Source organism: Labrus bergylta, chromosome 19 (genome assembly GCF_963930695.1).
Source record: "Labrus bergylta chromosome 19, fLabBer1.1, whole genome shotgun sequence".
Classification (NCBI taxonomy): domain Eukaryota; kingdom Metazoa; phylum Chordata; class Actinopteri; order Labriformes; family Labridae; genus Labrus; species Labrus bergylta.
Genome location: NC_089213.1, coordinates 16,743,278 through 16,767,199, shown reverse-complemented (window position 1 = coordinate 16,767,199; position 23,922 = coordinate 16,743,278). Strand labels below are relative to the sequence as shown.

The 23,922-nt window shown below is 41.9% G+C and overlaps 2 long non-coding RNA genes across 2 annotated transcripts in view; one reads left to right on the top strand and one right to left on the bottom strand.

Moving 5' to 3' along the window:
* The window catches only part of LOC136177156 (uncharacterized), a 38,958-nt gene extending 21,249 nt beyond the window's left edge, over positions 1-17,709 (bottom strand). Inside the window, exon 1 of the long non-coding RNA XR_010664797.1 lies at positions 13,477-17,709. This is a non-coding gene — a long non-coding RNA (uncharacterized lncRNA). The remainder of the gene's footprint in view (positions 1-13,476) is intronic.
* LOC136177155 (uncharacterized) lies at positions 578-21,718 on the top strand. Its single transcript, XR_010664796.1, has 3 exons — positions 578-2,367; positions 4,246-4,363; positions 20,516-21,718. It is a non-coding gene; the product is annotated as an uncharacterized lncRNA (long non-coding RNA).
* Positions 21,719-23,922: the final 2,204 nt, after the last annotated feature.

Below are 23,922 nucleotides of genomic sequence, written 5' to 3'. Positions count from 1 at the left end.
TGGAAAGCAGAAGACAGAAGATGAGAGGTGGAAGACAGCAGAAATATGATCCATCATCCCACAGGTCTCTCTTTTCAGCTTAGGAGCCACATTCCTGCCTTGGTCCTTTCCAAGTGTCCCTGAATCAAAGCAGACTAAAGGCATTGTTCACCTTTCAGTGACTTTTATCCAGTAAATTTTTTTAATTCAACCTCAAAATATGCTGCTTGTCAGTTCACTTCTGAACAACTCAGAAAATGCGTACAATGTAAATATGTTTACATCTTTTGGTGTCCATAATGACTGTACATCTTTTTATGATTTGGCAATGCTTTGGTTTAAGTAAAGTATGGTTCAGACATGAATTTGTCCTGGTTAAAACATCTTAAATGGGTTAAAATTGTGTTTTTGTAAAGGTAAAAGGACATTTGTTGTCATGGTTACAATAGAAATGAGTTAGTCAGGGTTAGTGTATGACTGCATTCACAGTTGAAAGAAGACAACGCTGAATTTTGGCAAGTTCACTCTGGAAAAATCTACCGCCAGGGCTGCAATGCCGTTACAAGCTATGTAGAGAAAAAAGTTGTGTCACAAAAATATTGACCTGTGGAGAGCAGGTTTAGTTGAGTCGGTCGGACTCCTCAGCCATCCTATAAATAAAGGTAATAAGGCCCCAAAATTATCTTTAATCTAAATTAAAATATTGACCTGCAGTCCACAGCCCCCTTGAGGTTTGACAGCCCATCTAATTAGAGGCAACATGGTCCTAAAAAATAAAAAAAACACAACTATGCAAAAAGACAATTTCAGAAGTAATGGCCATTGTCTTGTTCGCCTACACACTACACTTTGTTTTATTATTCAAGATACATCGAGCAATACCCCATCAAGGTAACCAGCAGTCTGAGTGTTTGTATTTCTTTAAAAGTATCACTATCATCATGGACAACATTAATCCCTGCAGATGCAAGCAATGGTTCTTGCAGAATAGTGTCAGGAGGACTCTTGTTTTGATGCCCAAAATTAAAAAACCTTGAAGGTTGCACAATGCAAATCTTTATCAAAACTTGCAATTGACAACAACAAATATTTTGCTAGCAATGGGGTCTTTGCTGTTTCAAAAATTTAAAAAAATGAAAAAAGTAGATCAGGAAAGGGTGAGGAGAATAACTTTTGAAATTGCAGGCTTATACAGACGGGTCAATAGGACTATGGAACATAGGGTTGAACTGCAATCCTGCTAAGACACATTTACTATAATTTGGCTCTCCAGACCTCTGTTAAGGCAAAGCCCTCTGTGTTGATCCATGTTAACAGTGAATTAGTGCCTGTGTGGCTGATTAGTGTGTGTGTTTGATGAAGGCTTAGGTTTCTCGCTTTGACTCTTGCCCACCCAGCAGCCCTCACGGGTAGTTGCTAACGGAAGAAGGGGATTGTGGAAAAACATGGAGGCCTGGGGTTGCCGTGTCACCATTGCTCAGCATCCTTTTTGGCCTTGTTGCCAGTCTACACGCACATACGGACACACGCATGAAAATGTCCCAACCATCAACTTGAATGTGACATCAGAGTTTTGACAAAGACAAGCTGGCCCCAGCAGTCTTGATTTTAACAAGCTCCAGCTGAGGGTGGACATCAGCCACTGTGAGTGTGCATACGCGCGCGTGTGTGTGTGTGTGTGTGTGTGTGTGTGTGTGTGTGTGTGTGTGTGTGTGTGTGTGTGTGTGTGTGTGTGTGTGTGTGTAGGCTGGTACTCACAATGACACAAGGCAGCCTGTGTATGTGTCTACTCCTTCATTTCCTGTTCTTGTGAGGCAGATTTTCCTCTTACAGAACATGGCAGCTCACCGTCAGAGGGGAATGGGCCTGTTGCGGGTACGTGTCAATGTGTGTGTCAATATAGTGTGTGTGTGTGTGTGTGTGTGTGTCAATGTGCGTGTGTTGTTTTTACCATTGGGGAGGAAAAATCATGCACTCAAGAAGGAATCAATCGCACTTGTTGCTGATTGAGCCACGACTCCTCCCCCTTGCTCTACCGCCTCTGGCTCTTCTACCTCCTCCTCCTCCTCCTCAAGCTCTCCTCAGCTGTGAGTGATTAAGTTGATCTGGAGGGGGGTTGGTGGGTGGAAGGGTAGAAGGGTGAGAGGAGGGGACAGGGTACTCACTCACAGGCTGAGTAATGGCTTCCAGAGACCCCCGACTCCCCGGCTCTGTGCAGCACAAGGGCTAATCAGGAGTGACAGCTCGGTCCGTTTGGACAGTGTAAAGGCAGTCCCGCTCCTGTCAGGCACAGACATGGACAACCCTCCCCCGTCCCCCCCTTCACTGCAGGACCCCCATCGCTAGGCCGCCAGTCCCTGCCACAACCATCTGAGAGCAAAATGTTGGGTAAGAAGAAGGAGGAGAAGGACCGAGAGAAGAGATGAAGTCAAAAATTACAGAATATTTCATGACGTTCTAAAGTTGAAAAAGAGAAAAAAAAGCAGCCAAAGAAAAGAACACTGGGAGATACATGGCAGGCCTGTGTGTAGTTGAAAGCTTGTTGTTGTGTGTTGGTGTTGTGTTTGTGAGTGCTTGTGTATTAGATCGACTCTGTGTGTTGTGAACCTCTGAGCTGCTGGGGAAACCCATCATGTTCATTTAACAATACAGATCTGAGACAAAAGCAATACTGAGGTTACCAAGCCTCTGTGTGTGTGTGTGTGTGTGTGTGTGTGTGTGTGTGTGTGTGTGTGTGTGTGTGTGTGTGTGTTTTTGTGTGTGTGTTTGCAAGGGTTACGATGTGGTCTGCTGATTCGTCTGTTTCTACGGTGATTGGTTTCCATCACGCGTCCGAGGGGCTAAACCATCGACAGCGCTCCCTCCTTCCCCGCGATCCGACTTCTTTTCATTTTTCAATTTCACTTTCATCAACCCGCTGCCGCCTGTTTTTTCATTTTTCTATTTCCAGCGGATGACAGAAAGCGTGTGAAGTGTGAAATTAGAAAGAGCGTGCGTAAATAATGGCGTGCAACACAGAGAACACACACATGAAAAAAAAACAACGCCTATGAACCCGCGCGTACACTATTGCGTAAGCCATGAGACAAAACTCATTACATTCAAACTGACTGATAGAAAATAAGGTAAACTGAATGCATATACTTGCCTCCAAATGACATAATTACAAACAGAAGATGATAGAGGGATTTCTTCTCATTTTATTTCATCAAGTAGGAATTCAGATTGTTGTAAAAAAAAAAAAAAACATGCAAGAACGGCCGGCTTTACTTTATGGCACTGACTGCGCAGAGTTTAAGTGTATTTTTCTGTCCTTTTAGGTTCTCTCTGTGAAGAAGCCCCTGTTCTATGTCGCTGTTTGACATGCACACGCACACACACACACACACACACACACATACACTTACACACATGCACCCCCCCCCCCCCCCCCCCCCCACCACCACCTGGGTTTAACTGTCTGACAGAGTGAGATGTTGGCGCAGTGGAGGGCTGGAGAAGGAGGTCAGGGGCGCAAGGGCAGTCAGGTCCCTCAGACGTCCATCAAAATGACAGGAACCCCATACCCCTGCCTTAAAACTCCCTGACCCACCCCAAAACCTAGTTTCCCTCCTTTTTTTGCACACACACACACACACACACACACACACACACACATAAGTGCAAACACACATACACACACACACATACACATTGGAATACCAGGCCTAAAAAGTAGCCCCGCAGCGAAGGAGACCAGCTCTCCGCAATTAGGGCATTCTGCAGCCATGAAATCATTCTGAAAATTAGCTCCAGGAAGCAAGGAGGGAGACAGAGTCCTTAAGAGAGACAAAAAAAGAAAGGGGGAAAATGAGAGTCAATGAAAAAAGGTGAAGTTAGTGGCGAGAGAAAGTGTTCTGGATCTCCTCAGCAGTCAAACGGACAGGACACATGTGCAGGCAAGGCGCAAATGAAAGAAATTAGAATTATTCCATGTAATGACGGCTGTTAAGATTAACAATTAATCCTCTGGCCCCTTGACATGTTACATTTGGAACTGGGGAAATGAGTCTGAGAGGTGTGAAAGGTCTCCAACAAGGACTCAGACAGCTAAAATACTTTGTGTGTATGCATGTGCCTCCGGTGGCTGACGGTGTCCAGGCCCCAGGTCCTGACAGAAGAAGGAACCAGGGTTCGGATCTCAGCCCACGACCAAAGAGACCTGCTCTATGTTCTCCGTCTGTCCTTGACTTGGCTACAACAGCGTCTGTTCTTTTTTTTCTGCAGAGCTGCAGCACTCCTGTCAACCCTAGTTTACCCTGCCATGACCTTCTGCCACTACAAAAACAGCATCTGCCAGCGATCAGCCTCCGACAAGGCCCAACTAACGCTGGGACAACATCAGGTAGTGCCACCCCAACCCTCAAGCCATGTCGTAGTTTAAGCATTAGGGAGGTAGACTTGGGATCACTTGCTGCTGGCCATTTCTTCTAACTTTAGAATAAATGGATGTATGTGAGTGCAGCTGTGGGTTGTTAGTAACAAGCTCAGCTCAGTGGAGAAGGGGCACCAGATGGTTGGCGGGTTTGGAGTTGAACAAAAGGGGAAAATGAAAGAAAACGAGGAAAAGCCTTCAGAATTGGGGAATGAGGAGAAATTTGAGATTGTAGTACGGAGTGATCTGAAGCTGATCTATTCCATTGCCTAAATCCAGTAACATGCACGGACAAATGCTAGGTTATCAATACACAGCAGCTGCGAATCTCCACATGTGATGGATGCATACTCATGCACCACTGCAATGGCAAATACCACATTCTGTGTTCATTAATACCTTGGCATGTTCTTCAATCTCAAACTCAGATTTAACCCATCCTATTATAAGTATCTAAAAGGAAAGGAAAGGAAAACTAGAGGACATAGTTTTCCACAGTTCCTAAATACAGATCTTGTATCGTTACAACATGTGTTTTTATAAACATTGGTGAGGTCTGACAGTCAAGCGAGGATCACGCGATCGAGTGATCTGCTAATCAAGCGGTGGGAGAGGTTGGGAGGCAAACAATGGAGGCAGTGGGTTGTTTTTCTTGGTATCCGGAGCAGCAGGCATTCAAGTCCACACACACCATAATTTGACAAACATTTGGCAGAAGAAGTACCCATCTTGATTAAAGGCTGTACGCTTGTGTGATGTATGTTTCTGCTGATGACATGCTTCTTTGCCAGCGTGTATAGACATGTTCACTTTTCCTCTGTGGGAACTTGCCTGTGTGTGTTGCTTCGCTGGTCTCCTGTCTGATTAGCGGCTGTTTCTTTCAGGTGTCCCTCATCCTCCTGTTCTTTAATCAGAGCTGAGGACCCTGCCATAGCCGGAAGGAAACCCTGTTCCAGGAAGTGCCTGCCTGATATAGTGTGGCTGGCCTCTCTGTGGCCTCAGTGCCAATCTTACATCTATTCATCTGAGGAAAAGGAAAGCCGCCATTCCCATCCTCAGTCATTCCGAAATCCAGTTACAGTAGAATCCTGTCCTGAATGGGAGGTGTGGTCCACGTGTTTGTTTTAAGCTCAGTGATTGACATCTCGTTGACAGTTGTGACAGAAATACACAGCAGTTACAGTCCATGACTCAACACTCCAGCATAAAATTTTCTGAGGAATGTTTTTTTTTTTTTTTTTTTTTTAAGTCAACTTGAGTTGCATCTGAAGTGCACCATGGGTCATCGAGCCCTCACTCAGGTGCTGAGTGATGATGTCATACTTAGGAAACCACCACTGGGACAGAAGGAAGGAAAATAAGAGCTGTAGCGTGAAAAGAGGGGAAATGACAGAGATTGGAGGCGACGGTTGTGATGTGGAAGACTGTGTCTGGGCGCCTTGGCTGATGGAGAGCAGTGGGCTTTGTTGCTTGCGAAGGGTTTTTCATAAACAGCCTGTTGAAACATGACAGGAATATTGGGTGAAACCTTGGTTGTTTAACTGTGATGGCTGCGGTGACTCGACGGAACTGGAGATAAACCAGATTAGGACAGGGTAGAAGAACGAATGTCAGTTTTTATGATTGTCAGTAGTGGAACATTTGGTTCCGCTATTTCAACATACTGGTTTTCTACTCTGAGGAGCACTTCCAATTTTTTTTTTCTCCTTGTCTCGAGAAAGAAGTCAGTACCACTAAAACTAAGGGTTAGTTAGATTTTTGATTAGCATCTGAACCTGACATATTTCTGAAGTCACAGTCGTTGAGGTTATATCAAGCGTTGATTTTATCACTAATCTTTATTCATTTTTATTCATGTATTCATGCGCATTAGCAAGTACCAGATCATGATCTTTTTAACACCCCTTTCAGTTTGAACATACAAAACTCACAAACATTTTAGCCTTCAGAATAGAATGAGCAAAGCCTAAAGGCTAGTCGCTGATCAGCAAGTTGGTTTAAGTGTGTGTCCAAACTTCCAGTCCCAGCCTGTTTTCATTTATAAGGCAGAAAGACAGAGAAAGTAGAGAGGAAATGGATTGACCAAATAACAGAGGACCTCCACCCTTCAGGGTTTGAGTTCAACGACAAGTAAAAGTTTCATAGATTTTCAAGTCTGTTTTTTTTTTTGTTTTTTTTTACCTTTAGAGCTTCTGTGAGTTATTTTAAGTTAGTTATGAAACAAAGTGAAATAAATATTGATGCCTCTTTATGGGCTACACAAGAAAATTGGACCATCAGTATTAAGACTGACCTTTTCTATTCAGTTATTTTTAATGCCTGAAGTAGTTGCCTGTGAGGTAGGTGTCAGCTGAAGTGATTCCTTTTTTTATATATATACTGTATATATATATTTCTTTGGGCCATTTTTGCCTTTATTGTATATTTATGGGACAGGACAGCTGAAGAGAGACACTGAGAGAAAGTTGGGAGGAGAGAGTGGGGAACGACATGCGGCAAAGGGCCGAGGTCATGCAACATAACTGCTATAGGCTATCAGGCGCCCAAACATGAAGTGATTCAATTTGACTGTTAAAAGAAAACAGGATGAGAAATTTTGTTTAAAACAGTAGACACAGATAAGAAAAATTTGTTAAAGAAATAAGAGGTACTGCTTTGTCCACAGAGGGCAAAGTTCCTCATGGCTGTGAGTCTGTAAGATGCGAAAAGGAAGTACCAACTGCACATATCTGACCAAGGATAACAATTTGGCTTTGGATGTCCTAAATATAAACATGTAGCTTTAATTGGCGAAACCATCTTCAATGTACTTCAAAATGATCTACAGCTTATCTTTTTTGTAGGCTTTATGTGCAAATGCAACATCTTTAAATGTGTTCCCCTGTCCATTCTGACCACACTTTGAGGCTCTCAGTTCAATTGCTCTGCGATTCATTTAGTCAGCTGTGTCTCAACCACGCTCATGCTGCAAACAGAACAAAACAGGCTACAACAGGCACCCAAGCACCAAGTGCTTTCAAAGGCATTTTGGAGGACAGAGAGGATGCTGATGCGAGCAGAAAGCAACCTTGCCTATCCAGATCCCCCAACAGAGGTATTATGCTGCTGTTAGGGTGAGGGGTGAAAAGTTGGAGGTCAGAGGGGAGGGGGAGGGGCTTGCCTCTGGATGACAGCTCTCTCCTTTATCCGTAGAACAGCTGCCCCTGACGCATGCATACATATGCTGACATTCATGCGTATGCACACTCTTCACATTAACCCACTCAACCTCTGTCCCCCAAGCTCCAATCAAGTGCCTTCATTTTCAACAAAGACATTTTCCTTTTTTTTGATAACAGCATTATTCATTCTTTTTTCATGCAGGTGCTGCATGTCTTTGCTGCGTGTTTGTCCTGCAGTCACACTGTCAGAATCTGCCAGTCTGTTCTCTCTGTGATGGCTGTTGGCTGGTTTTTGTTCTAATGATTCTGTAAACGATACAAGCCGACATCAGATTGAGGTTTTTTTTTTTAATGAGGATTTCCAAAATGAACTTGTGCCTCAGTTTAAGGGCTAATAAGAGTGTCGCTTGTTTGTTGACCAGTAGTTCTATTTCTGCAAAGAGTTCCTGCACTCAAGTAACAGATGGGGAAATCAAAATCTCATCACCTGCAACACTGCAGGATTACTTGTAGTAAATCTGGACAATGAATGGTGCTCTAGTTTCTCCACTTACTGTATGAGAGAAAGATGTGTTGGAATTTGAAGCTACGCTGAACAACAGTTATGATTGGAGTAAAGCAGGGAAGGAATGTAGCGCCATGGACAAGCAGCAATGGGTGCTGAAAGGCCATGAAAGGTACAGGTCTACAGGGCAGATGTTAAACACACTGCGTCTGAGAGTAGACAGGGTCAAACACGGCTACTGTCAGAGCCTAACCGCCACACAATAGTGAAAAAACAAACTGCACCTGCCATGGAAAGTGGAACGATTTCTGTTGTTTTAAAGAGAGTGACTTCATTTCTCGAGATCAGACCTCAAAAAGTGTGAAACGTCTGCAGGCTGAATCAAGTCTAATCAAGCTGCGATCACATCTCTGGGAGAAGGGCTGCATATCTTGGGTGGAGAGAGGCCACATTCTCGATTTCTTTCCCCGGTGATGCGATGTAGGTCTGAGCCGTCAAGGTGATGGAAATTAGTACAGGCGCTGATCCGTGGGCCTGATCGACACGTGTGCTGGCCCGTGAGCACTCCAAAGATCTCCCCTTCTCCTCCTCCTCCTCCTCCTCTGTCATCTCTCTGTTTCTCCCATGGTTTTTCCTCCCATGGTTTATTATTACGGTATAATGGCTTCCATCTGCCTGTCAAGCCACCGGGTAGACCAAGATCAGGAACAAAAGACAGTGAGAATGAGAAAGTAAAAGAGAGCAGGAGGGATTTTCTCTCCAATACAAACATGTCTCCTCCCTCCCCTCCACTCCTCTTAAAGTCCCTCATCGGACCAACTCAGAATGCTGCAGTCACTATTCTCCTTATGTCAGGGATATCATAATTCAGCATGACTTCTGGACAGCTTCATGCACAATTAGGAATTCAGCGGCTCTGGGCAAGAAAATGTGATTCAAATTAGTGCTGTATTACATTACTGTTTACTTATGATCTGGGCTGCCATCTCACACCCTCTCAGTTTCTCTTTGAGGGCCTGTTTGTGTGTGCATGTGTGTGTGTTGGATGCATAAGCACACGTATACAAAGCAGGAGTACATTCAAAAAAAATCCCAGCATTGCCAGGGAACTTGTGCTTGCAACATAAACACAGCAAAACTTGTTATGCTGTTCAAATCCCAAATCACATGACAATAACCGGTAGCAATCAGCTGTGATGCAAAGTAATGCGTTTGATGTGTACATCTTGGGTCAGCAGGAGGGCGAGGGAATACTCACTCACAAACCACACAGGACCCCCAGTCCTCTGATCTCCAAATCAGATTAGCCCATCGTTCCAATTACAGCCAATCAAAGCTAATTAAATCCAATTATAACCAATTATGGATAATTACAATGCCCCAGAGATTGATAGCTCTGTGAGATGGGGCAGCAGGCTGTCACTTTCAAGAAACTGTGACACTCATCGTTTTTTTTTCTGCTTTGGGCACTCACTCTATCTCTGTCCAAAACATCACACTGGATCTTTTCAAAGGCTGCCTTGTGGCTTCAAAAAGACTTGATGATAACAAGGCAACATAGGAACAGAAAATAACACAGAGCTGTGTCTCCATTTGGCTTGCTTGCCCAGCCTCCTGTCCTCCATTCGTTCCAAGTTACGGAGGTTCCCGCTGAAAGCTAATACACTGAAATGACTGACCACCAATCGCCACTGCGCTGTTCCCCTGCCAGCTCCACTGGTTTTCCTTGCTGCTTTTCTGAGTCGTATGACCACTCTGAATGTCAGCAGTTTACCACAAAACAATCGGCTCTTTTGACAGTTTGGTAATGTGGTTTGCAAGCTTCAAGAAAAAAGAAGGAAAAGGCCTGCTATTACCCTAAATTCAAGATTATTTCAAGACAGATGTCCTTAAAAATACTTATCAATGTATATGCAGGGGTTTCCCTAAATGGGGAATGTTTTTGCAATAGTTCAAGCCCTCTCAATGGGTGCTGAGGAATGTCCATGGGTTGTGTTTTTATACGGCTTTGAGTTTCGGACTGCCAGCATGCTGATGTTTAACTTGGATTGATACGAGTTATACGAAGACATATTTCAACTTTTTAGACATTGCACAGACATCTGCTAATGTGGAAAATGAAACAGGATTTCAGATTTTAGTCAGGTTGACATATTTGAGGTCGACAGGTCCATCACGTTCGTCCATCAAACCGCGGGGCTCATGTCAGTCAAAAGGTCAATCTCTGACCAGGTCCTGTCCCGCCCCCTTGTTATCATTCCACTTTAGGCAGTTATAGTAAAGCCTTTTATTTCAACAATTCTATTTTCCATTCTAAAGCGTAATTGATGCTATCGTTTTGATTAAAATCACTGCTCAGACGTTTGGCTCTAATAACTGACAGAGAATAATGAGGCCTGTTCCAGAAAAAGTCCAGCCAAGATAAAGTGCAAGTGCAACAGCATAGTCTTTAGCTGTTTGGAACATTTTGAAGATTGAAATAATTACTACAAAATACTCACATAAAAGTTTCCTTCTGTTTTACTTTGTCAGATTTCCAAGATAGTGCCTGCAGGGTTTTTGTATGCACTGAAATAACCTTCACTTCAAAAGTTGGTGACCTAACTTTGGATGAACCCGACGTTTAGTAATCCACTATAATTTGAGTTTTTTGGGTGTCTCTAGTTACATCAATCAGTCTTTCCATGCCTTTTTTAGAAGTCTCCTCTGTGTTTCCTTCTTTCTCTTTCGTGTATAAGTTCTTATATATCAGTGTGGGTTTTTGGGTGGAGGGGGGTTCAAAGGAAACATGGAGGATAAACAAACAAGACTTGCAGAACCGTAGAAGGCTCAGCACTGATTGCCCATCTTAGATTGACTCTGCCCTGGTTTATTTGTCTATGTCAGGGAGATAAACATCACAGTAACCCGTCGACAAGAAAAATGAACCCACTAGAGGATGAACACACACACTGCTGAGCAAAACCACTCACACATGTATTTGTGTATATACTCAGATGTGAAAATGTATCCCCAAACACATAAGCACTCTCTATTTTACACACACATACTCACACACACACATTCCTTCATGCCTTCCCCGGCCCCTACCATGAAGAGACCTCTGTAAGAGCTGTCAATCAACGCTGGTCACCATGGAAGTGACTCCAGCTCATAACAAAGGCCCCTTAAGAGTTTCTCACAAGGCAAAAGAAAGGCACACAAAGAAAAACAACAAAGAAGAAGACAGAAACAGACAGTGAGAGACTTTTGGGGGACACATCAACACTCGCAAGGCACCGAGATTGACTGACTTGTGCGAGAGAGACGCCAAGCAGATGAAGACGGATTGAAAGGATGTGATGGACAAATTAGACAGAAACATATTGAGATAAAGAGGTTGGGAGGCAGAGTTGAAGGACGACTTGGCATAGAGAAGCAAAGAGGGGAGGGACATTTTATTTACTTGCCAGACATCTTATCAAGCTTCATGAAACACTGCTTGAGCCTCTTTAATATAAACACAGAAACAGAAATTCAGGAAACACACAAATATATCAATTGTATACTAACTTTTCTGTACAGTTTTGGAAGATTTGGAAGGCCATTGTTGGATGGTGGTGGTTGGCTGAGGTGACAAAAAAGCCAGAGGGAGCGTGGGACAGTGGGTCAAGAGGTGAGGGGTCAACGGGTGCAAAGGAGGCCTGGGCAATGAGCCTGTGGTGGTGGGGTCAGATGGGTGTGTAGGCCTTGGGCAGAGTGCCAGGCTGAAAGGCACTTGGGTGGGCTTAGAGTGGGTCTGATGGTCGAGAGGGGCATAAGGTATAGAGGGTGGAGGTCCAGTGGGGAAGGGTGGAGTTACACACTGGAGGAAATCTAACAGCCAACTGAGTATAAGAAAATCCAACTCGTGAGATGTTTTTTACAGAATGTGATACTACGATTGACCGACAGCAGCCATTCTCCTCTGACATCGCACTCAGGGAAGCTCTAGTGCTGTAATAGTGTCAGAGTGCTCTGTTCCACAATGAACGTTTTTTAAATGTGGGATCTCTGACATATCATCATTTTACCAAATGAAATTATAATTTTCTATTAGCAATTTATCACACTAGGTTAGCAAGGAACTGATGTGTTGCACAGAGAGTTTATAGGTTTTGTTAATTCTGTCCCTATTTGTGCCTTTACAATGTAATATATTTTAATGTAAAATATATAGCATTTAGTAGCATGTTACAATATTACAATTCACTTAGATGCTTTTATCCAAAGCGATGTACATCAGAGAATAAGTACAAGTATGTAAGTACTAATCCATTCATACACCGCCACCGAAGCAGAGGGAGTAATGCAGTATCTTGCCCAATGACACATTGGATATGTTGCTAGGATGAGGATCAAACCCTCGACCTTCCGGTTGAGAGGCAACGACTCTTTCAACTGAGCCACAGCCGCCCATAACATAATAATAACCCCATTGAGCACCAAATGCAATATAAATATCTGTGAAAATCTAGACAGAAACTTGACTCCCAGCTGGTGTATTGTTTGCTGGGAAATAGCTGAGTGCTAACATTAGCTTTTGTTTCATGGCAGCTGCTCATAGCTAATTAAATGGCCTTTGTTGTTTTTATAACAAATATGGCCTAATGTCTCTCAGGATCTATTGTACAGACAAATCCAAAGTAAATTTGTAAATTCCCTACTGGTCGTTCAGGCACATATTATCTTCTTATCTCATCTCATATTCAGTAACACATCATTTGAGAAGGAGGGAAATGATAATGACTTTCAGATACTACACATTAATGCGATGTACAACATTATTGCAGCATCAGAACTTGGGTCAAACAGTTTTACACTGAACAAAAGCAGTTTTAGTTTTGGGAAGTTAAAAAATAAAACAGTTTGACATGATCATTTCCACCCCTGTAGAAAAAGTCTCTCAGTGTTGCCCCATCACACACAAACACACTCAAACAGACTCAAACACACAAACTGAAGTCCTTCACATACATCCTGCTCCTACTTACTGTAGACTCGGGCTTAAACACTTTTCACCACAGTTTTGACTGAAACAGAACCAAGAGGCAGTCAAGCTGTTCCTTAAGAGTCTGTGACACGATGATGGAAAACAGCACAGAGCGTTAACAGACGGAGTGAAAGGCAGAAAGTGAGGGGAGGAAGAGAGACAGTGAAGAAAGACAGAGGCCTTCAGTGGACGAGAAAAATACCCACAGAGAAAGACAGAAAAAGAGAGGGAGAGTTTAAAAAAAAAAAAAAAAAAAGAGGCTGGGAAGAAGAGGGAGAGCCAGAGGGAGGAAGAGGAAAGAGAGGCCAAGAAAAAGGAGAAAGAGCGAAGTCCCGAGCAGAATAACAGAAAGAGAGAGTTAAAGAGATTACTTTCAGGTTCAGAGACGCCTTTTCTGGCTTCTTACTTGCTGTCACTCAGTGCCTGGCTCCTAGGGGGAGGGACGGCTGGCTCTCATTGGTGTCATTCACCTGTCCGTCAGCCTGACAGGCCGACCATAGGGCCCCATGTTGTGGTGCGGAAACTGTCTGTCAGCCACGCAGCAGCTGCACATGACATCATCCAAGATCAGGTTTGGAACACGCATACACAAACTCTGTGTGTGACAAAGACCAAACATGCATACATGTGAAATTTTTAAATTAAGACTGGGGAAAAAACACACACACACACACACACACCTTTTGCTGCCTAACAACACACCAGTGCATACATTAAGACACCTACTCCCTGTGGATTGCACCTTATGGACTCTCCAATCCCCGGCTGTCCTCCCCTCCACTTTGTTTTCCCGAAAACCCCTCTCGTTACTGGCAGGACAACAACCCGAGGACATCTGCAAACCAGAAGACACACGTATACACGCAAATACACTCACACACATGGATCTGCACATTCGACAGCTGGACAGTTAGACAGCCAAAGAGGAAGGGCAGGTTTCGTGCATGCTTCTTAGCCGTAATTAGCCACACACACAAACGTAGAAGGAGATCAGCCACATGAATAAACCCTGTCTGCTTACCTACACACGCACACGCACACAGAACACACACATAGCTCCCAAAGAAAAGGCTTGGCAAGGAGACAGCACCCATCTGTTTTGAGCTGATTTAACATGGTCACTAAAACAAAGCAGACAAAGGTTTATCCTGTGAATAATGATGAAGTGACTGTCAGTAAAAAAAAACACTTCTGGCTCTTGTGTGTATGATTTACTCTGTCAGCCTCTGCGTCACTCAGCACAATGCAGTAGTTTGGTTTCAGAATAGAATCATTTAAACCAGTGAGTTTTCAGCTACTGTTTCTTATTTTTTACTATGTGAGAGGATTGTACACAAACACTATTCCTACATTCCTACAAAGTTTCAAGAGAGCCTGACCCTAAAATCTTCCTGGGTTGCTGCTACGCATTTCAAGTTTTACCTGTTGGAAAATGGTAAATGGACTTTCTTTAGTTTTGAGATGACTCGAAACACTTTTTACAATGCAGGTCACATTCACCCATTCACACCATATTTACACACTGACAGCAGAGGCCGCTGTGTAAAATGTCCATCAGTATTAACTAATCCCATTCACACGCCACCGACACAGCAGCAGGAGCAAATTGGGGTTCATTGTCTTGCCCATGGACACATCAACATGTGACTGCAGGAGCTGGGGATCAAACCCTCGACCTTCAGGTTGAGAGATTACTGACTCGAACACTAAGCCCAAGCTGGGGGGAGGGTCTCAGGCAAGACATGAAGCCTTGATATCAATGCTTTGGTGATTTTGTTTGCGGTATCATACTGTATAATGAATGGAAAATGACTCACCGGTTGGCAGAGTATGAAGCAGTTTTCTTGGAAATTTCCGGGCAGGAAAAAGTCCAGGTGAAGTCTATGTGAAGAAATCAGCTGTTTGAGTTCACATGACGCTCGACATTACAGTTACAAATCTTTACTAGTGAGCCTTAAAATATAGATAAGATATTTTGCAATTGATGAAGCATATTGCCCCAAAATGCAAACAAGAATCATGATTATAAATGTGCCAGAACATTAACATTTTACAATTCACTACAACACAAGGTTAAAAAAGGCTATGAAGTCGCACTAGGATGATTAAACAAATCACAAAAATTTAGCCTACTGTTACCCTTCCAGCTTTATTACTGAATGCTTGTAATGCATTTGGGTAAAGTTGAATGAAACCGTGACCTGAGTTTATCTGGCCAGTGTCTCCTGACTGCTAACTTTGAAACCCATGGAAAGCATGTTACCTTACTCACACACAAAAGACTCACTTCCCAAAACAAACGTGCAGGACTACGTTCATATCCCAGAAGGCCAACTTCTTTAAAGGGGAAAGCACGGGAGGTACTATTTTGGATCAGTTAGCAGATGGACAATAAAAAGTTGGTCGAGTAAGATTCTACTTATTGACTAATGCTTTGGTTAACGATTTTTGAGCAACTCAACTGCACACACTTATCTTTTCTTTCCCTTAATTAATGCAGTTATATTCTACGATATACTGCAAAAATAAGATGTTATTTTGATTAGGATTTTGTATGGTAAAGATTTTTGTCAAGGTGATGCCATTCTTAATGTCAGTGCTAATAGTATATTAATATCTAATACACTGTTTTACACTATACCAACACTTTATATACACAAGAGTTTGCAGTGTAGAAAGTAAGTACATTTACTTTGGTCCTGTTTTTTTCCTTTTCACTTCTTTATACCTGCATATCATGGGGAAATACTGTACTTTTTATACCATATATGGAGAGTAATAGTTACTGATGAGTATTCAGATTAGATTAAGAATGTATTTATTGAGAAGATTAAAAATTTACAATCAAACAAACATATTTTGATAATATGTGATAATATGAATATGTGATAATATGTGTAACTATCCAGAAAGCCTATCCAATTTGCTTATAAGCTCAACCAACTACAATAAAGTACTACTCATTAGATAATAGTAATAAAACTCACTTTATATATTTAGAATGGCATAAACACAGATTTACAAAGTGCTTTGACATACTGTAAAAACATAAAAAGAATAAAGCAAAATAAAAAATAAATACAGAAGAACGTAACAACTATGTGAATGCGTTGGTTAAACACTGCCTGGTCAGCATAAAAAAGATACTATGAATTTAAGTTCTTAAATACATTAAGTTACCAAAACTCATGCAAATATAGATATTAAAATATGGATTTTGAATGGTACTGGAGCAGTTTAAAAGACTTAAATACATCAACTTTTACGAACACTGGTTATATTTATTAAAAACTGATGATATTAAAGTAAGCAAACTGTGTCAGTCCATTTGTCCCTTATATTATTGAGACTTTTTGCAGACTTTACACAATCCTCAAGACTTAATCGACAGCTTTGTTTAAATGTTACTTTGAGACGCCAACAAAAATGTTTAACATAAACATTTACATTTACCAGAAAGATAATTTTTTATTCATTACAACTTTTTTCGGGATAAATATTGTAATATCAAATTAAAAAGGAAACTTAAAAAGGGGATTTTTCTGATAAATACTTAAATACTTATGCAGGACTATCAGAATAACGTAGTATATCACATAGTTAAGTTTCTATGTTTGCTTTAGTTAACGATTTGATTACCTTAATTTTTTAACCATGGACGTTAGGATATCACTTCCAGTATTTTTACTCTCATATGCCATGACGTCGGGCTTTTGTACACACAACCAGGCACACTTGTCTTTCTGCAGACACACTCTGTACACACAAACATACGCAGCAGATGGGGAAATGGGAACTGTTGAACCATATCAGTGTGACAGCTATTATGACGGATGACTGTATCATCTTAGAGAGGAAATCCCTTTCTCTACACACTTGTGTCTTCTAAGGTCTGATTACTCTGTCAATGATTTTCTGTATTGAGGTCAAAAAGTGACATTTGAGATGTGATGGCTGAAAAAAAAAACACATTAAGCAACAGCATATTAAATACTAGAAGTTCATATGCAAACATGAAGCCTGCAGTTTAATTGTGTGCCCATTTTTCTTCTCTTCTTTCATAAGGCTGACACTGATGTTTAATTGGACAGTAAAATTTAGCTTTTTTTTAAATACCTTTGTTTTTTTTCCTGCATTACTGATTGTAAGCCATAGGTTACCTAACTGAGTATTTACACTGAAAGCATTGGAGGAAAATGTTTTGTTTTTGTCTCTGCATGACCCCATTGATCCTTAGTTTGCACCAATCAAACCACAGCATGCAGACATCCTTTGTTGGAAACACTCTGCTGAATGTCCTCGTCTTCTATCTGTGATGTGTTGCCTGCCAGTCATGTCAATTGGTGCGAGCAGCCAGGACTCTGTTCATACACCATGACGGTCCACAGATTCTTTGAATGCCTCGCATGGATGCTCAGAGGGTTCAGAGTGGTTGCCCTGGACACTGTTGCTCACAGTTACATCTCAATGAGATCACATACGGTTGCTGCTCACAAAAGAACGTCCTGCTATTCATATGCTGCTATAATTGATGTTATCTCTGAATTTTATGACTTGATGTATCAGCTGAATGGGATCAAGCTGATGACTGTAAATCTGTATCCATATGGTAGTGACCTCTGGAGTAATAAAAATGACAAACGGCACGATGGACAAAACTGGTGATATCTTGTGAGAACTGCTGAGTGGGAATCGTTTGTAGGCAGCCTTTTGTTCAGCTTTCCCTGTTCTTCTACTTTTTTATTTTTTCATCTTTAACTATTTTCCTCTCTAATTCTGCAGCTTAAAGTGGTCTTGTTATTCCAGATGGCTGTGTGCTATATATGGAGAGCAGACAAGAGGTATACTTCATTGAAAATATGAATATATGTCAGCATGCGGACATCATTATGGCAGCCCAGATCATTTAAGCGCCCCTTAAATTACCTCCAGGCTTCATGGAAGAAAAATAATAAATGTGTGTGTGCTTGCATAAAGGCTTGGATAAGCCTCCACCAATGTACATATCTGCAGATTTCAAAGCCTGTTTCTCAGAAAGTTCAACAGCAAATCATATCTAGCGCTAACTTAATAAGCATTACATCTGGCTTAGAATTCGACAACATTGAGATAAATAAAAACACAAACTGGGACGCACGATCTCCAGGTAGAAATGAACAGCAGGGGGCAAGATATATGTTTTGCTTTCCTCCTGTGCATGCTGTTTCATATCAAAGGAGAAAGTCTCCATGTTGGGCTTGGCCTCGCCCTAAATCTTCCCATAGTGAGTTCTCAAAGTGCCCCTGTGCCAAATGAGCAGCGTAAAGCAGGCCCAAGGCACAGCCCAAAACGACACCCAAACAGCAGAGCTGTCAGCCCATGAGCCAATGCACTAAAACATGAATGCAGCCGAACCATTGGGTTTTATAGCCTACAACTCCCAGTCACAAGCCCTCTAATGCCCCGTTTAACAAGCTGAAAATCCTCCATTTATTCCCCCTCCATCTCCCTTTAGGAGCTCCTACATTACCATTCACAAACAAGGACAGGCTGAAATACACTCAGTGGAGAGCATATATGCCAGCGATGGTGTTAATGCATGGTTGAGGTGAAGAAATAGAGGCTTGTGTGCAAGCTTCTCATGAAGCTTCTCATCATCAATGACGAATTAAATAGTCCCGAAACTGTTTTTGACAAGGACTTTTTGGCAGCTTTTAAGGCTTGGTGGGTTTGTGTTCTGTTTGGACGTTAGTCATAATTAGAAGAACTTCAATGATCCGAAAGGATTTTTAAACTGTTAAAGTTTCTCCCAGTAAGAGAAAGAGAGACAGAGAGAATAGAAGTGCAGTATGTAATATAAATGTAACACAATAAACATTAAAGTAAAGCAATAAAATAAATGTAGTAAAGTATCTGCTATGTTATGATATAGCTGGAAAGAATGGTTGTATGTTAAATTGTTATTGCACAACGCATTCATATTGAAAGCTCTTCCAAATGTAATGTAACGTTAATGATAATGGTTATGGAGGCAACATGGGTAATGACTGCATGAGAAAAACAGCAAAGATAATATTGCATGTTGAAGCAGAATGGATTGTTATCGCACCGTGCGTATAGCCTACTGCACATGTAATAAAACTATGAACATTTACAGTTATGCAGAGTGAATTTCTACGAGAATTTGGAAATGCAGGACATAAAACGAGTAAAACAATGTGCAGCACACAGGGTGTATGTGTGGGTTTTTACAATGAAGATGAAACAGCAGAGAAAAAGGGGGGGGGGGAGATAGTGAGACAGCACAGTGGGGTACAGGGGTCTGGTGAGAGTAAAGGGTCACTCTCTCTGCTCTCCCATCATGAACACAGCAGATTGGATGAAGTCTTCATCAGCGTTACACTCCACCAGTCACAGTCCTGTGAAACCAGCACCGTGTCGCGCACACACACACACACACACATACACACATGCTCATACACATGCCTCCTCCCCCTGCAACAATAGTGTCACTCATGGAGGCCGAAGAGACACGGGGTGCGCTCCATCATGGGTGTTAGCCATGGGGATCAGTTGCTTTGAACAAGAGAGGAGGGGTGTGCTTTTACAAGCTATCATGTAACAACACTGCAGAAGAAGACGTTTGAAGTTTGGTCTCTTATTTATTACATGTATTTCCATTTAAAACTGGCCTGTAAGGATGATAATGTAGCAGAACAGGCAGGAGAAATACTCTGGATTGAAAACTTGTTAAACATCCTTTCCTATTTGTATGCTTTTAAATCATAACCAGATGTTTATTACATTTTTTTTTTCATACTTTCATCACAGGTTTCACCACTCTCTATGGAAGTGGAAAGCATTCTTTCCACTCCATTTCATTTTACAGCACATACTGTGGGGTCCTAGTTTGCCATCTCTGGGAGAAAGAATTAAATCAATCTTGAATACACGGCACAAAATAGCAACGAAAGCCCTTCATTAAGTAGCTCTGGCTGGCTGGCTGAGCGGTTGTTTTGCTGTTTTTCCACCCTGACATATGCAGTTATTCAAAACATGCAAACTCTTCTTGTGGCCTAACGAGAGCAGTGTTCTTGGAGTGTGCAACATGCTTGAAGATCCAAATAGTTTTTTCCTAATAACACTTTCCCCTCCTTGTTAAGCATTGCAAATCAGGGTTCTTCAGAAAATGAAATGCACGCTTCTAAATCCTGCTTCACTGCTTCACCTTCTCCTCCTAAGACTTGGTTCATTAGGTTATGAATAGTTTCTTACTTTTCTACAATGACTTTCATTAAAAAAAAAAAAAAAAAGGGTTAGAAGTGAACAGAATGTATTAATGATAACCAAAAGGATTTCAGGAGTCACTGGAGCTGTGTGGGAATTATGAATTCGCAGGTAACCATGCACGCTAATCTTCAGCAATACTCATCCAAACTTCTTCTTTTTTCCACATGTGTTTATAGCACTGGGAGGACATGTTTACGTTCGACACCATGACGGGTCTAGAATCCTCAAGAGTGCCATGATGTGGACAGGAAACTCTGAATCTCTCTCTCTCTCTCTCCCTCACAAACATCGCACACATTATTCCCTCTCCTCACCCCGTTCTCTAAAATAACAGCTTTGACACGATCAGCGCCGGGCTGAGGGTAACTCGAGAGCAGACCGCTCGGACAAGGAGCGCTGAGGAATCCCGAGGCTGTGAAAGAGAGGCAGTCAGGGAAACCAGGCAAAAAACTGAGGCGGGTAGAAATCGATGAGATGGGTGGTTTAAGGGGGAAAACTGGAAACGGGGGCCCCCTGGTTAGACACACCAGGGCCATATGGACAGGCTGCAGCAGGCCTAAGGGGGTAACAGGGGAGAGCTGTGTGTTTGCCACAGTAAAGAGGAGCATTCACCATGTGTCCCTTACAGACGAAATGGAGTGATATGGGTTTTTTTTGGAGGGGTTTCTTAAATTCACAGAAGGGCAGTAAGGCGTCTGTAAACATCTGTCAGCTATTGCCTCTCTGATTCACCCCTCCTCCTCAGCCAGAACACAGCAATTCAGCTTGACCTTAGACCTCAGACTGAAGGATAAGAAACTGTGTCTTTCTGCCAAAAACTTGCAAAGTGTTCAGTCCTCTGATAACTACGTCAGAAAGAGGGAGATTATGCTGATGTCTGTACATGGATATTTTTTTAAATTTGTTTATTTAACAGGGACACATGCAGGGAACATTGCTTCATATTTTAAAAAACAAAGTAGATGACATGCTACAGGTTTCTAGCAGTGGCTAATTTGCAAACCCCTGTCCCTGGTGAGGCTTTTAGGATCAAAACAAAATTCTTAGACTTAATAGATTACAGAAACAGTGATACTATACAAATACAGACATTCTAAACTCCATACAAACAAGAGACTAAATAAGCCCAGACAGTAAAATGATGTTTCTGAGAGGATACAGTCAATGCTCTCAGACTTTCTTCAATTTCAACCACTGTACTTGTGTCTTAAAAATCTTGAACTTTTTTTTTTAAATTTCAGATGGTAATGTGTTCCAGAAGTGTGTTCCTCTTACTGGGAAATATGATTGACCAAATGTAGTTCTGCATTTTTGTTCTCTATAGATTCCAGCTGATGTAGCCCTTGTTCAGATTATTAAAGTTATCCTAATAGCTCTAATGCGTTTTTGTGATTTTAATGGCATGTATTTACACACTCAAGTAAAGGACAAGGTTCTGCTTTTTACATACAATAAGTAGACATTAGGTTTCTTTCAATTGCAATTATTATTTCTACAAAAGCCTCAAAGTAGCCCATGCAGCAGATGACTTATATTTGTCTGAAATCCCAGCTGTGCCAATTTATAGTTTGTAATAAAAGACTTAATTGCATATGCCAGAAAGGAAATCAGGCTGTTGAACATAATATACCAAAACTATTATTTTTGAATCATACAAGATTTAGATTTTGCTCATGTTTAAGTAACCAGTCAGTTCCAGTAATAAGATTTGTCTGCGGTTTGGACACTCGAGGCTCTGATCCTCATCATCTCAGCCCCTCTGCCTCCTCTGGGATCCAGGCTAGCACCAAAGACCTACAGACACACACCAGAGCCCCTCATCAGTCCTCCCACTACTGCGCCTCTCTCCTGAGCCTCAGGTTTCCCCTCCATCCCTCCCGCCCACACGCAGGCTTCAGCCCCCTACCCACCACACCCCAGCATCAATTACAGCCTATTCCCCGCAGCGCAGGCCCCTCCCTTATGTGACCCCGGGGGTTACTGAATCAGGGAGGTCAGAGGTGGTTCTCTCTGCTTCAACCCCAGGCATCTCTCAGAAGTCTCTGTGGCTGGAGCCCCGTGGCTCTGCAGGGCGACACCCACACGACCCTCAACAAGCTGGGGGGGGGAGAGAGGGATCCCCCTGTTCTGGTCAACAATTGTCTGATCCAGTCAGTCAACAGAATTGTTTTCAAATGAAATTTAACATTTTGATTTTATGTTTTTGCTCCTCTTATCTATGGATCAGCTACTTCTTGCTGTAATTTCAATCTTTGTTCTTGTCATGTATGAAGCCAGTATTAAATACATGAGAGATCCCCAAAACAGGAACCATAAAGTGGTCGCTTTTTAATTTTACACTACAACTTTCTTTGCTTCAGAATCCCCACCCTAACCTAACAACCTAAAATAACATCTTTTCTAGCAGGTTTTTCTTTATCACCTTGAAATGGCAATCTGCCAATTAATATTGTAATTATTATTTAAAATTGTATTTTTAAAATTATACTGTGAATTTTTCTCTCACTTTGACATCTTATCAGAAGTGTGTTTTGAAGATCTACAAATAAACAAAAAATTATTTAAAAAGGATAAGAGTGAATATTTATGTCACAGTACAGACACATTTCTGTTTTATCTTCTTACTACAACTCAGCCAACTGGTTTCAACAATACCACGAATAATGATGTGAATATGAAAAAAGTGAGCCTGTGACCTTAAAAATCAATGACTAATTGGATAAAATGTTTTGCACAAATCAGTTTCCTGGAAATCCTGCAATGTTGTGGCTACCTTCCTGAGAAAATGTGCCAATATAATGAATTATAATGCATCAAACTTGACTTTTCTTGTGAGAGGAATAGGAGTTTTACTAAGGCTATTTACATGCACTTCATAACAAAGATATCGAAAAAGAAAAAGTGCGATTGCTTTTGTTATGAATTGTGTGTTCGGTGGTTAATCTTGCAGTAAAGGGCCAACAATGAGCAGATGACACACGTGATTAACCTGGTTAAACAGCAAGTCGATGAGTCAGGTCGCTTTTGTCCACCGCAGAGTTTTGAAGTGAAACTCGGCCTCTTGGAGCAGAACTATATTTCTGTCATAGTATAGAGACCTCACAGTGTCAATACCAGACGCATTATCTCTAATGGAAGAGTCTGAGTGTGGAGGGAAAAGGAGACAGAGAGAGAGAGAGAGAGAGAGAGACACACACACACAGAGTACAAGGACAGTATCTCTATTGATTAACTGGAAGAGGACCCCCACTCCACCCGTTCTTGTCCAGACATATGGGGTAATAAGGACCACTCTTCTCCACTGCCACACACCCCCCCCCCACTCTCCTCTCTCCTCACCCTAGCTAGAAAGCCTTTTAATCAGACCCCGCGGGAATACATGGATATGATATGGGAGAAAAAAAGGGAGGGAGGAAAAGGAGACAGGGTGAGAGGAGTCCATTAGTGAAGCAGACACAATAGCTACAGGAACAGAGCGGACACAGGGAGGTTTCCTTCTAACACACACAGACAGACATACACATCCTGTACATTGAAACACAAATACCATGCAAAGAAACGAATATTAGTTTGTTCTGTGCAC